Source organism: Chroicocephalus ridibundus, chromosome 3 (assembly GCF_963924245.1).
Source record: "Chroicocephalus ridibundus chromosome 3, bChrRid1.1, whole genome shotgun sequence".
Classification (NCBI taxonomy): domain Eukaryota; kingdom Metazoa; phylum Chordata; class Aves; order Charadriiformes; family Laridae; genus Chroicocephalus; species Chroicocephalus ridibundus.
The window spans coordinates 72,521,724-72,534,129 of record NC_086286.1 but is presented as its reverse complement, the minus strand read 5'-3'; the positions used below and the strand labels follow the sequence as shown (position 1 = coordinate 72,534,129).

The 12,406-nt window shown below is 41.3% G+C and overlaps 1 protein-coding gene across 4 annotated transcripts in view; it reads left to right on the top strand.

Annotated features, from left to right (window-relative positions):
• PKIB (cAMP-dependent protein kinase inhibitor beta) overlaps nt 1–12,406 on the top strand; it is a 59,496-nt gene that overhangs the window by 34,198 nt on the left and 12,892 nt on the right. The window contains exon 1 of one of the 4 annotated variants that reach the window (XM_063331078.1): nt 3,761–3,870. The exons of the other annotated variants lie outside the window; for them this stretch is intronic. The gene's annotated coding sequence lies outside the window, so the exon portion shown is untranslated. Of the gene's footprint in view, nt 1–3,760; nt 3,871–12,406 lie in introns of those variants that run through there. 4 annotated transcript variants of the gene reach the window in all.

Sequence of the window (12,406 nt, the reverse complement as noted above, 5' to 3'; positions counted from 1 at the left end):
ATTCATGAGGGACAGCTTTAGCAGTGAAGACTGAAGCAAAGAAGGCATTCAGTAGCTCTGCCTTCTCTGTGTCTTCCACCACTAGGGCGCCCATCTCATTCGTCAGTGGGCCTACATTTTCCCTACTCTTCCTTTTTCTATTGATATACTGAAAGAACCTCTTTTTGTTATCTTTAACCATGGTGGCCAAGACGAGTTCTGCTTGAGCTTTGGCCCTTCTAATTTTTGTCCTGCATAGCTTCACTACATCTTGGTATTTTTCATAAGTAGCCAACCCCCTTTTCCAAAGATCATAAACTTTCTTTTTTTTTCCTGAGGTCCAGCCAAAGCTCTCTATTTAGCCAGGCTCATCTTCTTCCCTGTCTGCTTGTTTTCTGGGACTCGGGGATGGCCTTCTCCTGAGCTTTTAAGAGTTCCTCCTTGAAGTTCCTCCTTGAAGTAAGACCAGCCTTCCTGGGCACCTTTGCCCTTCAGGACGGTCCTCCAAGGGACACTCTCAACCATGCTCCTAATGTCCTTAGACTTCAGTGTAGGAGATGTGGAGGTATCCATACCTAGTAATACAAAATAAACGCAAATTACAAATAACCTGAAATTCCTTTATGTGCATAGGTAAGCATTTTATTTATAAACCTAAGTGCATTCTGGACATCGAGCCAATAATATATCGCATAGTCTAATTTTCATTTCTTTTAAAACTTCATACAAGATAAGTTGGTTGGTCTATAAAAGGAATGGTTCAGATTTAACTGAGCTTCTCAAGTGCACTGAACTCAAGTTGAAAAGACTTTCTTCATCTGTTAAAAAATGAATAAATAGAACTACTTATTGTAGAAAAAGTCAGCAAGTAAAGCTGTCAGCAACATTGTTATGGAAAAGAAATTTCTTGAAATAAGAAATGCAAAAGTTGTTTCTTGATAAATGATGACATGCCAGAATAGACTTTCCACAACCCAAACATTACGTTGTTTGGGAGATTCTGAATGCTCTCAGCACTGCAAGAACAACAAAGTTTATCTGAGTTTACAGCAATAATCTGTCCTTACATATGTAATGGGCATACTTTCATTAAAGCATCCCGCTGCACATTAGGAAGCTGTTAGATCATTAGTTTATCTGGCACCAAGCCACTTGCCAAACTTGTAAGTGTGAAAGTGCGGTTGCTGAGTCACAGCTTTGGAAGCTGCAGTAACAGTTCAGAAAAATCTATCCTTCAGCTGGTAGAAACCCTGGAGAGCTGCAAAGATGTATAATATATATGCTTTTGAACTTTAAAATAAAAAAGAGCCCATCAACAGACCTTTTGTACGTGCATGTTGTTTTCTTCCTCTCCTCAGCACTTGGGTAACTATAAAGCAGCTAAAATCAACACAGAAAATGTCAAGTTTGAAAGGGCTTGTGTGCAAAGAAAGCATTTGGGGCTAAGGATGTGGTTCAGAGCACTGACTGTACCAACGGTTTGTCCAGTAATATGTCAGCTGAAGTAAAAGCATGGGTTTTGGTCTTCAGGTGAGCAACAGATTTGGAACAAGAGAGCATTTTAACTTGAGATAACCTTCACAGTTTTGTGCTTCCCTGCTGATACCAATCATGATTTATCGAAGGGAGGGGGAATAGAAGGAAAGAAGATAGGTTGGAAAGAGGGTAATGGGTCTGTAGCCGTTGCATTACCCCAGCTGGGTTGTGTGTGTGCATCAGCGTGGTGGCAACCACAGACTTCCTTTCCGCTACTGCAGCACAGGTAGGTTTGACCCTGATAACATTTTCTCTCTCCCTTTATTCACACTAATCTCTTCAGATCCTAGTTCTTAATTAGAAACCCATTCTTGCTTTGCCTTGCCAACTATACCTGTAAAATAAATGAAGCATATCTTGTAACCAATGGTTAACGACAGTCCTTGAAGTTTCTTCTGGATAGCATTAATTAAGCAAAACCAATAAAATAGGCATAATCAACAAGTACCAGATTCAGGGAAGATTGCAGTTTTTCCTGTAAATTTATGCTGTCTTTATTGTATCGGTTACTGTTGCAGAAATTTGAACTGGAGGTTGGGAAGTGGTACAATTTATTTTGCACTATTCCAAAATCCAGTAATCTCTCCATGACGAACCCCTATGTACTTCAAAATGCTGATCTTTGTATTACTATTCTTGTAACTTTCTGGAGCGGCATTTTTTATAACTAGTACCTGTGAACAGGCGGGGTCCTCTGGGTTTCTACCAGAGAATGCTCATGCAAGAGAGAATATGGGGAAGAAAAGGTTATACCTGGCAAGTGATGAATTGTTGAATAGATTGATGTAGACTTTTGTGTCGTTTCATACTATACCCAAATATATACATAAGTGATTTGAAGGCTAACTTAATATAGCCATTTAAACAAATAGTTTCCTTTTTTTCCTCTTCTTTCTATGTCTAGGTTAAACATTTGAAATAGAGATGACACAGTACAAAAAAGGAATATGTATGCAGGCAAATTAATTTCTATTTCCGCTACCCAACTTTATGATCCTACTGACATCCACTGAAATGTCCCATTTTCACTTTAGTAACTAAGTGACTGGCTGATGTGAACAGTTTGTGGTAAGACCCCTATCTTAATTTCCCTGGTGTACATCCAGAGGAACATAACTCCCGTGGGATTGCTCTGGATTTACAGCAGTTGAGTTTTACTCAGTTTGGGTCCTCTGTGTTGGAAGAAACCTATCCAGTGGTAAATAAAACCCCACCTTCCCCCCTGTCCCCCACCTGTGGGCGACTGACCCTTGAAAAATGTCAGGTGGAGACTGTCTTGACTTTGTACAAAACGTTGAGTCATTTCCTCAACTGAGAAGTTAATTTTTCTTCAGTGTTCCTTTCCTTTTTTTCCCCTGCTGACGTACTCGGCACACAAGAGCTTTTTTTATTTGTATAGCTTCAAATTGTTTCAGCCTTTCTGATTTTTAAAAGCAGGGAAGCTTTTCCAGTGTTGATTTGCTTCTCTGGTAGTTGTGTGACGGCAAGTTGTTTTCAAGGAGACAGTGGAAGCCAGAGCTGCTGGCACCTTCCTGGATCTTCTCTGTGATTGCCCCCAGCTCAAGCGGTGGCTTTCTTCTGAAGCTCATGCCCAGCCCCTCTTCAAGAAAGACCACGCTGTGGGGCTGAAGGCATCCTTGAACCGCAAACTTGAAGGTACTTAGCTTTTTGAGGGGGGGCAGAATTGGGCAGATTGCCAAGAAACCATACCAGATGACCCTCTTCCCTGCAGGCTGGTCGGTTCTCCTTGCAAATTGAATGACAGCTAATGCAAAATTAAACAGTATTATGGTTATTTACAGGTAGCTTTCTTGTCCGCTGTGGAACTATCCGTGTCTAGATGATGAAATATTAACTCTGTTGTAGATACTTGCTGAAAGTGCAGGGCGAAAGTATTATTTATCTCATTACAGTGTGAAAGCAGTTTTTATGCCATAGTTATGTGTTACTGCTTTGGATAGTGGAATGTCATTGAACAGACACAACTTTCTTTCTTACATGGTGTCCAGGCAGCAGTTGCCACCTTTGGGGTGAATGCAGCAGTACGTTTGCCCTCCTTTACAGGAGGATGGAGAATTCGTTTTATGACATGGTTGTTAAGGATTTATTTTTGTACCAGAAATGCCCTGAATGGAAAGGCTGAAGTACAGAAGTCTTACCTGTAAGGCATGTGCTCCTGTATGTGAATTTGTAGCCTGTTTATTTATTTTAAATGTATTCAAGTTTCATTTCCCTCTTGGCAACAGTTCAGTTTCCCCTGGTGTTTTGCTGTAGTCATCTGAAAGCCAGACATTGAGATCACATTCTAGTGTCTCTGGGTGTCTCTGGTATTCATCAACCCCTTTTTGCTGTCCTGTAAGTAGTTTTTTTTCTTATGCTTTTGTTTGCTACATTCTACCATTTGTGTTCTCTACCTCTTTGAGGCTTTTAAAAACTATTTTAACAAGGTTTCATAAGCATCTAGCATTCCTAATGAACTTTAGTTAAAGAGCTGTGCTTGTCTCCATACTGCTTTGAACAAACTAAGCAAACAGAAAAGTTCCCTATTATTTAAATGTTTGTACCTTTGCCAGTGTTCTCCCGCTCAGTGGGCTTTGTGCACCTCAGATGTCATCTTTGTCTTTCTAGGCTGTCTCCTGAAACACTAGAGTAAGAATCTTGTTTGGTATAATAAATGTGGTTAGGTTTTTTTAAAAAAATGCTCTAGATCATATGTTCAAATGTTGTTCTTTGGCTCTGACTGTCGGTGCCTTAGGGAGTTCCCTGATGAGAAGTACAGGAATGGCTTCAGTTCCTCTGTGGGTGCGCCTCTTCCTTCTTCAGAGGGGAAGAGGGATTCATCAGGCGAAACCAGGGAGAGCCACCGTTCATCTGGCCCTATAAACATGGATTGTCATGTTCAGTACTGTAGAGACATCCCTATCACAGCCAGTTTTCTGCAGCTCTCTGTGACCAGGAGGAGTCTGAGATGGAGCACTGGCCACGAACAGCTCTGAACTGAGCATAAATAGCTGCTTGGGCTTGGACCCGGCCTTCACATGGTCCTCACAAATTTGAGGAACTCTTTGCAGTTTAGGGAGGAGTGCTAAAACTTGTAAGGCAGCAACAAATCTTGCTTTTTCTTCTCCCCCCACCCCAATAATAAATGAGCAGGGCTTTTGTGGAGGGTATCTGCAGAGATATATTTTCTGCCAGTTCTCTCCTAAACCTCTGTTTCATTGAACAAGTCTGCAGTGATTTGATTGATGTTATGAGGAACAGAATGTGACCCGTAGTTTCAAAATGAGTGTAGCATACGGGTCTGTTCAGTGAAAGGTCATGTCTTTTTGTCTGCAATCAAGAAAATTCAGAACTATTTCTGCATTTTTTTGAGAAAAACCCAAGATAAAAATAAAACAAAACTTTCAACAACTCGTTTTAAAGTGGGCCATAAAAATGTAGCAGAGAAAGCCAGAGAAAAATGTTTCCCATGGTGCCTGTAGTCTTTCGTAGCTCTTCAAGGACAAGAGGTCATCTGCAAAAAAAAAAACCCAAAAAAGAGTCCCCTGAAATCACACCATCTGCAGTTCTCCACCCAAATTCATGCAAGACTCAAGGGAGGAGGTGTAGGCTCTACTCATCTCCAGTGTTGAGTGGAGTTTAGGAAAAGGGAATCCACCATCTGTCTCTAAGGCTATGCACTCTTCAGGAGAGCACAGCAAGCATCCTTCTTATTTTTGACCCTTTGAAGATACAGGTCTCAATGCAGAAGTAAATGCCAGTACATAAAAGAAGGAGTAAATGTTTTGAGTACTGCAACAACATCAGCACAACCCCCCAAAGATCTGCACTTGTCAGTCAGTATCATTGCCAGGTTTTTGTTTTGAAAAGCTCAACTCTGTACTTCCACAAACAAAAGTCCTGCAGAGTTTCCATTAAGCAAGGCAGTTAGGTCTGTGTGTTTCTGGGAAAGATGCATCCTTGTAGAGTGTGTCCTCCAAAATGGTCTTGGTGTTGGTTTCATCTGTCTAGAAACAAAAATATCAGGTTGCAAAAAGATTCAGTCAGTGATAATGCCTATCTGTTTTTCTCTTTCTTTCCCTTCCTGTGCTTAAAAGGACAAAATGGGTGGAAAAAAAAAAGATTAATTTACACTGCCGGGTGCCAGGCTGTAATATCATTATGCTGGCAAAGCTAAAAAAGGAAATGTTCACAGCTCATAGACATTTTAGAAGAGGTCATTAGCTTAGCAGATGGGAAAAATTTGTTTCTGAGCATTCATCAGTTCCTGAACTCGGACAACGTGTTACACAGGTATGTATACACACTGGACAAATGCCGTGAAGGCTGCAAAATCCCAAGAGGACCTTGCAAGGGTGGTATTTCCAAATAAACATAAAATCTGAAGGCTACAAAATGTCAGTGCTGAACAGTAATCTTTAAGCAACCGGGTTCTCTCGGGTGCCTTGTTCCTCAGCATCAGAGTGCCTTCAGCGAGCGAGTGAAATGGCAGCTGTGATTATCTCCCCTCTCCGGGTTGCATCGCTCATTCTTCAGTCTTTCCACGGGGAGGTTCACGGGTCGTGCTGCCCAGGGAAGAGCCTCTGCAGGAACATGGTAGGCTCTTGCTGTGGTCCTCCTGTGGGGCAGGGTGGGAGGGGCTGGATGGCGAGGGGGGCACTGGCACTTTCTGCATGGAGTGAGAGTGTCCTGGGGGGGTATATGTCGGTGGAGGGTGAATTTGCTGCTGTAGAAGGGCAGAGAAAGAGGAGGGAAGGTGTTTGCTGCCGTGGGAGGGTAGGGAGAGGGGAGGCGGTGCTGGTGCTGCATCTCTCAGGGTAAGGGAGGGAAGAGTTGAGGTTGAGGGTGCCCCATCTCCTACATGGCCTGTGTGGCTGCCAGGGCTTGACCATCTTGGCCTCACTGTCAGATGTGAATGCAAAGGAACCACCCTCCTGTGATAAAGCCGAGCAAGGTCTGGGCTTTCCCGGCCTCCTAGCATTTTAGGAAGTGTCCTGTACCACCGGGGCTGCACACAGGCTCTTTCCAGGGCGAGGAAACCCGGTGAGGTTGTGTTTGTGTGCTTGCAGGGATGAAACCAGCAAATGAGAATTTAGGAGGTAATGAAGAGCCTGGTAATTAAAGCACTCACCTAATCTGCAGTAACTGGAGCTGACTGTCCTGCTTCCCTGTGCCAGCCCCTGACTACAGTCAGGCAACTCTGCGGCAGCAGTCAGCGGGCCTTCTCTTGCCTGGACCTAGTAGAAAAGTTTTGTTAAAATTGCTGTGATTCAGGAATGGCATGGTTCCAACAGACAGTGGAAGTGCAGATTCCTTTGGAATGGAAAACAGTTTTCAGTAGGAAAATCCTATCCATTTCTGCTCCAGGGGAAAAGCAAAGTAAAAACATTCGCTCTGACAGATGTTCCTTGTTGTTTTTGCTACTCCTTGTGGGAGAACGGCTCTGGTCTGACATGTCACAATTAAACCCACCCCTCACTCAGAATATACCAGACTAAATGATATATTAAAGATAATAAAGACAAGGAAAAAGAAAGTTGATTGTTAAACTTCTGAAACCAAAAGATTCAGTGCGCGGACCTCCCAGCTAATGTTGTCTGTATAACAAATAGGAACAAAACTTCGTGGCTTGCTTATATTTTGGTTTCCATCCCTCCACTTTTCCTTAAGCATCAATGGCCCATGTAGATTAAGAAAGTTAAATAAAAGTTCTATGCCTGGTGGCTTTCCAGCTAAAATAGCCTAAGGGTCCAGCCATACTTCATTGGAGTCATTTATAAAAAGCACACTTTAACTTTCTACTCTGTCATCTCAGGGTGTTTTCACAGCCTCATCATTTGGTTTATAAATGCACTTTTTTGGTCCTTATTTGAAGCACTTTTCCCAGGTGTTTCGATAGCAGGGCATGTTTAATGAAGGATCATTTACCAAAATGGAAAAGACTCTTTTAAAGCCATCTGCCTTAATGAGAGATCATTTTAATTGAATTAGTTTAAAATACGTTAATTCAACTGTGTGGCAATTATCTGACTGCCAGCCCAGTGCATTCCTTGGAAATGACTGTTTGATGTTTGTTCTTGAACAACAGATAGGCTATAATATTTAGAGGTAGGGATTTGCTTTTAGGGCTTACTTTTTTGAAAGACAATAATTTTCCTCAATTGCCAAGTAAGCTCAGGGAGACCATAAAATAATTTCCTTCGTATATTTTACTAGAATTTTGATCGAAATATGCCTATTTTACAGAACTAGTCTGTAACCACGAAGCTCTAAGATAGGAAGGTTGTTTTAATGTCCTAGGCTAAGGGCATCGGAGGGTAATAGAGATGATTCATACTTTCATAAAAGAGAAGTATATTGAAAGGCTAAAGAAATTAAACAAATGAATCCCAGGTGTAATTCCACTGACTTGTTCAGGCTTATAACTAGTATGAATTTCACCTATTAGGCCTATTCTCATAGGAAAAAAGAGACATTCTGAAATAGCACGAAAGTCGGGAGGTTTATAAATCGCTGTGATCAATCATAGAATCATAGAATCATTTAGGTTGAAAAAGACCCTTGGGATCATCGAGTCAAAGTTCTCCCCTACACCATATCCCCTAACACCACATCTAAATGAGTCTTAAACACATTCAGGGATGGTGACTCCACCACCTCCCTGGGCAGCCTATTCCAGTGTTTAACCACTCTTTCTGTGAAGAATTTTTTCCTAATGTCCAGACTAAACCTACCCTGCTGCAGCTTGAAGCCATTCCCTCTTGTTCTATCGCTAATTACCTGTGAGAAGAGACCAGCACCAACCTCTCTACAATGGCCTTTCAAGTAGTTGTAGAGAGCGATGAGGTCTCCCCTCAGCCTCCTCTTCCTCAAACTAAACAGTCCCAGCTCCTTCAGTCGCTCCTCATAAGATTTATTCTCCAGGCCCTTCACCAGCTTCGTTGCCCTCCTCTGCACTCGTATCCTTTCAGCAGAGACGCAGAGGAAACAAATGGAGTCATCTAAAAATAGGAAGGCAGAGCAAGTGTAGTACCACAGATAAACCTTTCACCTGAAGAGTAAAATTAATCCAAAATAAGTTGCAAGAAAAAAGTTCTTAGTGTGTATTGTGGCTAATCATATAGCCTATTTGTTTCCACCATTACTCCTCAAGAGATTGTGGGTTTGGGGTTATTATTTTCATTTATTTGAAAATCTGTTTCATTGGTACTATTCAGTGGAGCAGGGGGTAGCTGGCTCACTCCCAGAAAATTTAAGGATAAGATGCTCTCAAATATTTGTGCCCCCATACTCCCTATTCTGTGGAAAATTTTGGTAAGTTTTTCCCCCAGTCTCAAAATTGTCTGGCAAAGGAGTAAATCTGAGACTTGCCTTGTTCTGATCGTTTGTGCCTGTGTGTGTATGTAAATACCCTGCGGTCTCTGACCGTTAAGGTGCAGCCACAGACTTTCTGGTGCAGACAAATAACCAGGGACTGCATTGGCAGGTGTCTGATCTGCTGGAGACAACTCTTACCTCCAAATCCAAGTGGGACAAATCTGAGCCAGTGATCTGCTCCTGAACGTTAAAGAGCGCATTTCTAGTGCTGTCTCCTGTCTGTATTATCAAATTTCAATGGAAGGAACAGAAGCCTTGCAATTAGATATAGTTATGTACATGCATAACTGCAGGATCAAAATGTAAACCTATACAATCAGGATATCTTTCAGTGAATTGTAATTGAATGAATTTATTTTTTTTATTTGTAAGTTAAAGTCCATTGTAAATATAATTGGCAAGTCTTGTGAATCAAGGTCATTATTTAACTTAAATTATAGGGCTAAGGGAAGACACATTTCTCGAATCTCAGTCTATTGTCTTGGTGAGTCACCATGGTATGGGGCCGATTTTTCTATCTGTAATTTCATAAAAGTCAGTAAACGGGACTACTGCCAAGATTGAACAGGTATACTCCAGAGGATATGACCTGAGTGGAATTGTATTAGAGTAGGCATGATGTGTGTTGGAGAATGAAATGAAAATGAAAAATGATTCATTTAATATTGAAGAAATATTGTATCTGAAGCAAAAAATATGTGCTTAGGCATAAATAAAATATAAATGGAACATACAGAGCAGGGAACTAAAGGTCCAGATTTAAAATGCAATTTTAGAAGACAGTGCAGATAAGTTGCATAACATAACTTCTCAAAATGTAGCCATATGTCCTATTGACTTTTCATCTTTGTCAATGTTAACTGATATGTCGGGCACAGCAGTAGGAAACTGCCGTAACTCGTTAAAGGGTGCTTCAGTGCACCAAGGTGACTTGCAGTTGAGGGTTAGCTCCATTTTGTTTAGGTTAGATTTCACATCCCAAATGGCTGTTTTCTGCCTGGGCTGACTCAAAGTCATCAAATTACTGTAAAAAGCACAGTGATCTCTGTTGGTTCATCTTCCCCTGAGGGCAAACTGACCCAAAATTATTTTGTAGAACTTTCCAGCACCTGTGGTGGCCTAAGGACATGATCAAGACGAGGTCTTTAGGGAAAGAAAGCATCTTCTATTATTTAGAAAACTGTAGTTGGAAAAACTTGCGGGTAGACCAGCTCTCCCTCAAGCTGAGATGGCTTTATAGAATTATTCTACAATAGTTCACTTATATTTGGAAAATCAAAGACCTTTTACTACCCTTGAACTGAGTTAATAAAATAATATTAATATTTTATTAACTAACTAAACATTTATTGAGTTGTGCAAACATGATTCTATTTCCAACATCCTATCCAGTGAAGAATGCTAAATGAAGTATTTTGGATTGGATTTACAGAAGCTTTTGTGGAATAGGTCAAGAAACCCAGATCATTCGTGGAGTAGAAGTGAGAGACAAAATAAATAATTATGGGGCGAAATAGTTATGCAGAGCTTCATGGTGAAAGCAAAGACTGCTAAGACTCTGAGAACCATGTTTGAGTATAGTGTTGGGGTGATGTCTACAAGATACCTTAGCAGCGCTTGGGCTGGTATTTGCTTTTTGTTAATAGGGTGGAAGAGATTCTCTCATCAATGAGAAACGTTAGTGAAATAGCTGAAGTTCTCAACTGCTTTACCTTTCAGGCTGGTGCTTAAGGAAGCTAGTTGAGTAATAAAAACTTGGGAGTGTTTCCATTTACAAAATCACTCATGACAAAAACAAGCAAGCTTTGTTGCAGCTTGCTATCCTAAAGAAAATAAAATTAGCTTTTATTAGTACATTAGTACTTTGATTGCTCAATAGAATTGAGGATTAGGCTGACTTTGATTTAAATGCTGTATCAAGACCTCTCTGAATAAGTAGCATTTATTTACTAAGTTTCACTTTAATTTGGTTTGTGTGTTGTTTTTTGGGGGGGGTTATTTGTTTTGGGGTTTTGTTTGTTTGTTTGTTTTTAACTAGAACAGACTGCTATGAGTAGTTCTTGGTCTGGAAATCGTGACTTCTCCTTGTGTGTTTGGCACTGTAGGACCAGAATGCAAAACCAAAAAATTTAAAATAGGAAAGTTTTACTCACAACTTATGGAGAAGAATGGTGCTTGGATTTGGTTACACTTTAGCTCTTCCAAAGTGCTTATCAGACATGAACCATATTATTACAAGACAGAGAGTATCCTCTTCTGCCTGTCTTCAGGTGAAGAAGCACTAAGGGGTGTGACTATAAACCAGCTAAACACAAGTATTTCCACATCAGTAAGGTGCAACTGAAGCTGACCAGGGTAGAAGTCCATGCATAGGGTGGGATGCTCTCCAGGTCTGATCCAGGCCATAAAAAGTACAGCTTGTAGGTTTGAAAGAGGAAGACTCATACAAATAAGATATGATTAATCTGTTTTTTTATATAATTATGGAATGTTATCTGGCTATGACAAAGAAAATAAAATCAAAAATCAGCTTTCATTTGCATAGCTGAAACACTAAAGTGCTTCTGAGAGCTTGTCCTTGCTTTTTAAGGGAAATAGCCTCATGCTTCGAAGGCTTAGGGGCTAAGCAAGGCGCCTGCTGCTGTTCACACACAGGTCCCGCTCGCTGCCAGATGGTCACCACCTAACGGCCAGATGGACAGATGCACTGGGTTGTGTCCTTTCCCCAAATCCAGTTCTGCCTCCGGAAGACCCTCTGGAGGTCTGAATATGAAATAAACAGTGACTTTTCTCCCTGGAAGGGAGCTGCTGGCAGGGCAAAAAAGAGGCATGTCTGTGTTGAAGCTCATATTGCAACTGCTTGTTCTTTTGAGGGGTCTGCACAACGTCAGTCTGTAAAGGTCATCACAGGTACTCTGTGTTCAGTTAACTAGACGTTGTGGCACATGTCATGTTAACAAAATAATTTATCCCCTCAGAAAAAAAAAAAAAAAGAATCCTTGGTGTAGTAAATTGCCCTTGTATTTCTTGTGCAGACTCTTTAGGTTTTCTGCCTGTGGGCATACTGGGATAATTACACATATAATCCTTTAAGCAAAAAAAAAAAAAAAAAGCCTGTTTCACTGCTGCCTAGCTAGTTTGCTGCTAATTGATAACTTCTCTGCAGGGCCCATCTTTGTGCACATCTTCCAGCAGAGCTGGTCTCCTGAAATGCTCCCCAAACTTTTCCAAGCCTCCCTTCCTCCCTGCCTCCATCCCACTTGCCCTCCAAAGAAGCTCCTCATTACTGATTTCATTCCTCTTCCTCACTAAGGTTCCAGAGGCTCCTTTCTTCCTATGTTACTTTAGCTTGCCGTGTCATTTCTTAATCTCAGATGGACCCTCAGTTAATCTTCCCTTCTCTCTATACAAAAACACCATAACAGGCTCCCCATGCCTGTTACTTCTCTGTCATCCTTGTGCTCCGGACTTGCAGCCCTTTGTGCCCACGTGTTGCTCCCGGGCAACTCCTCTT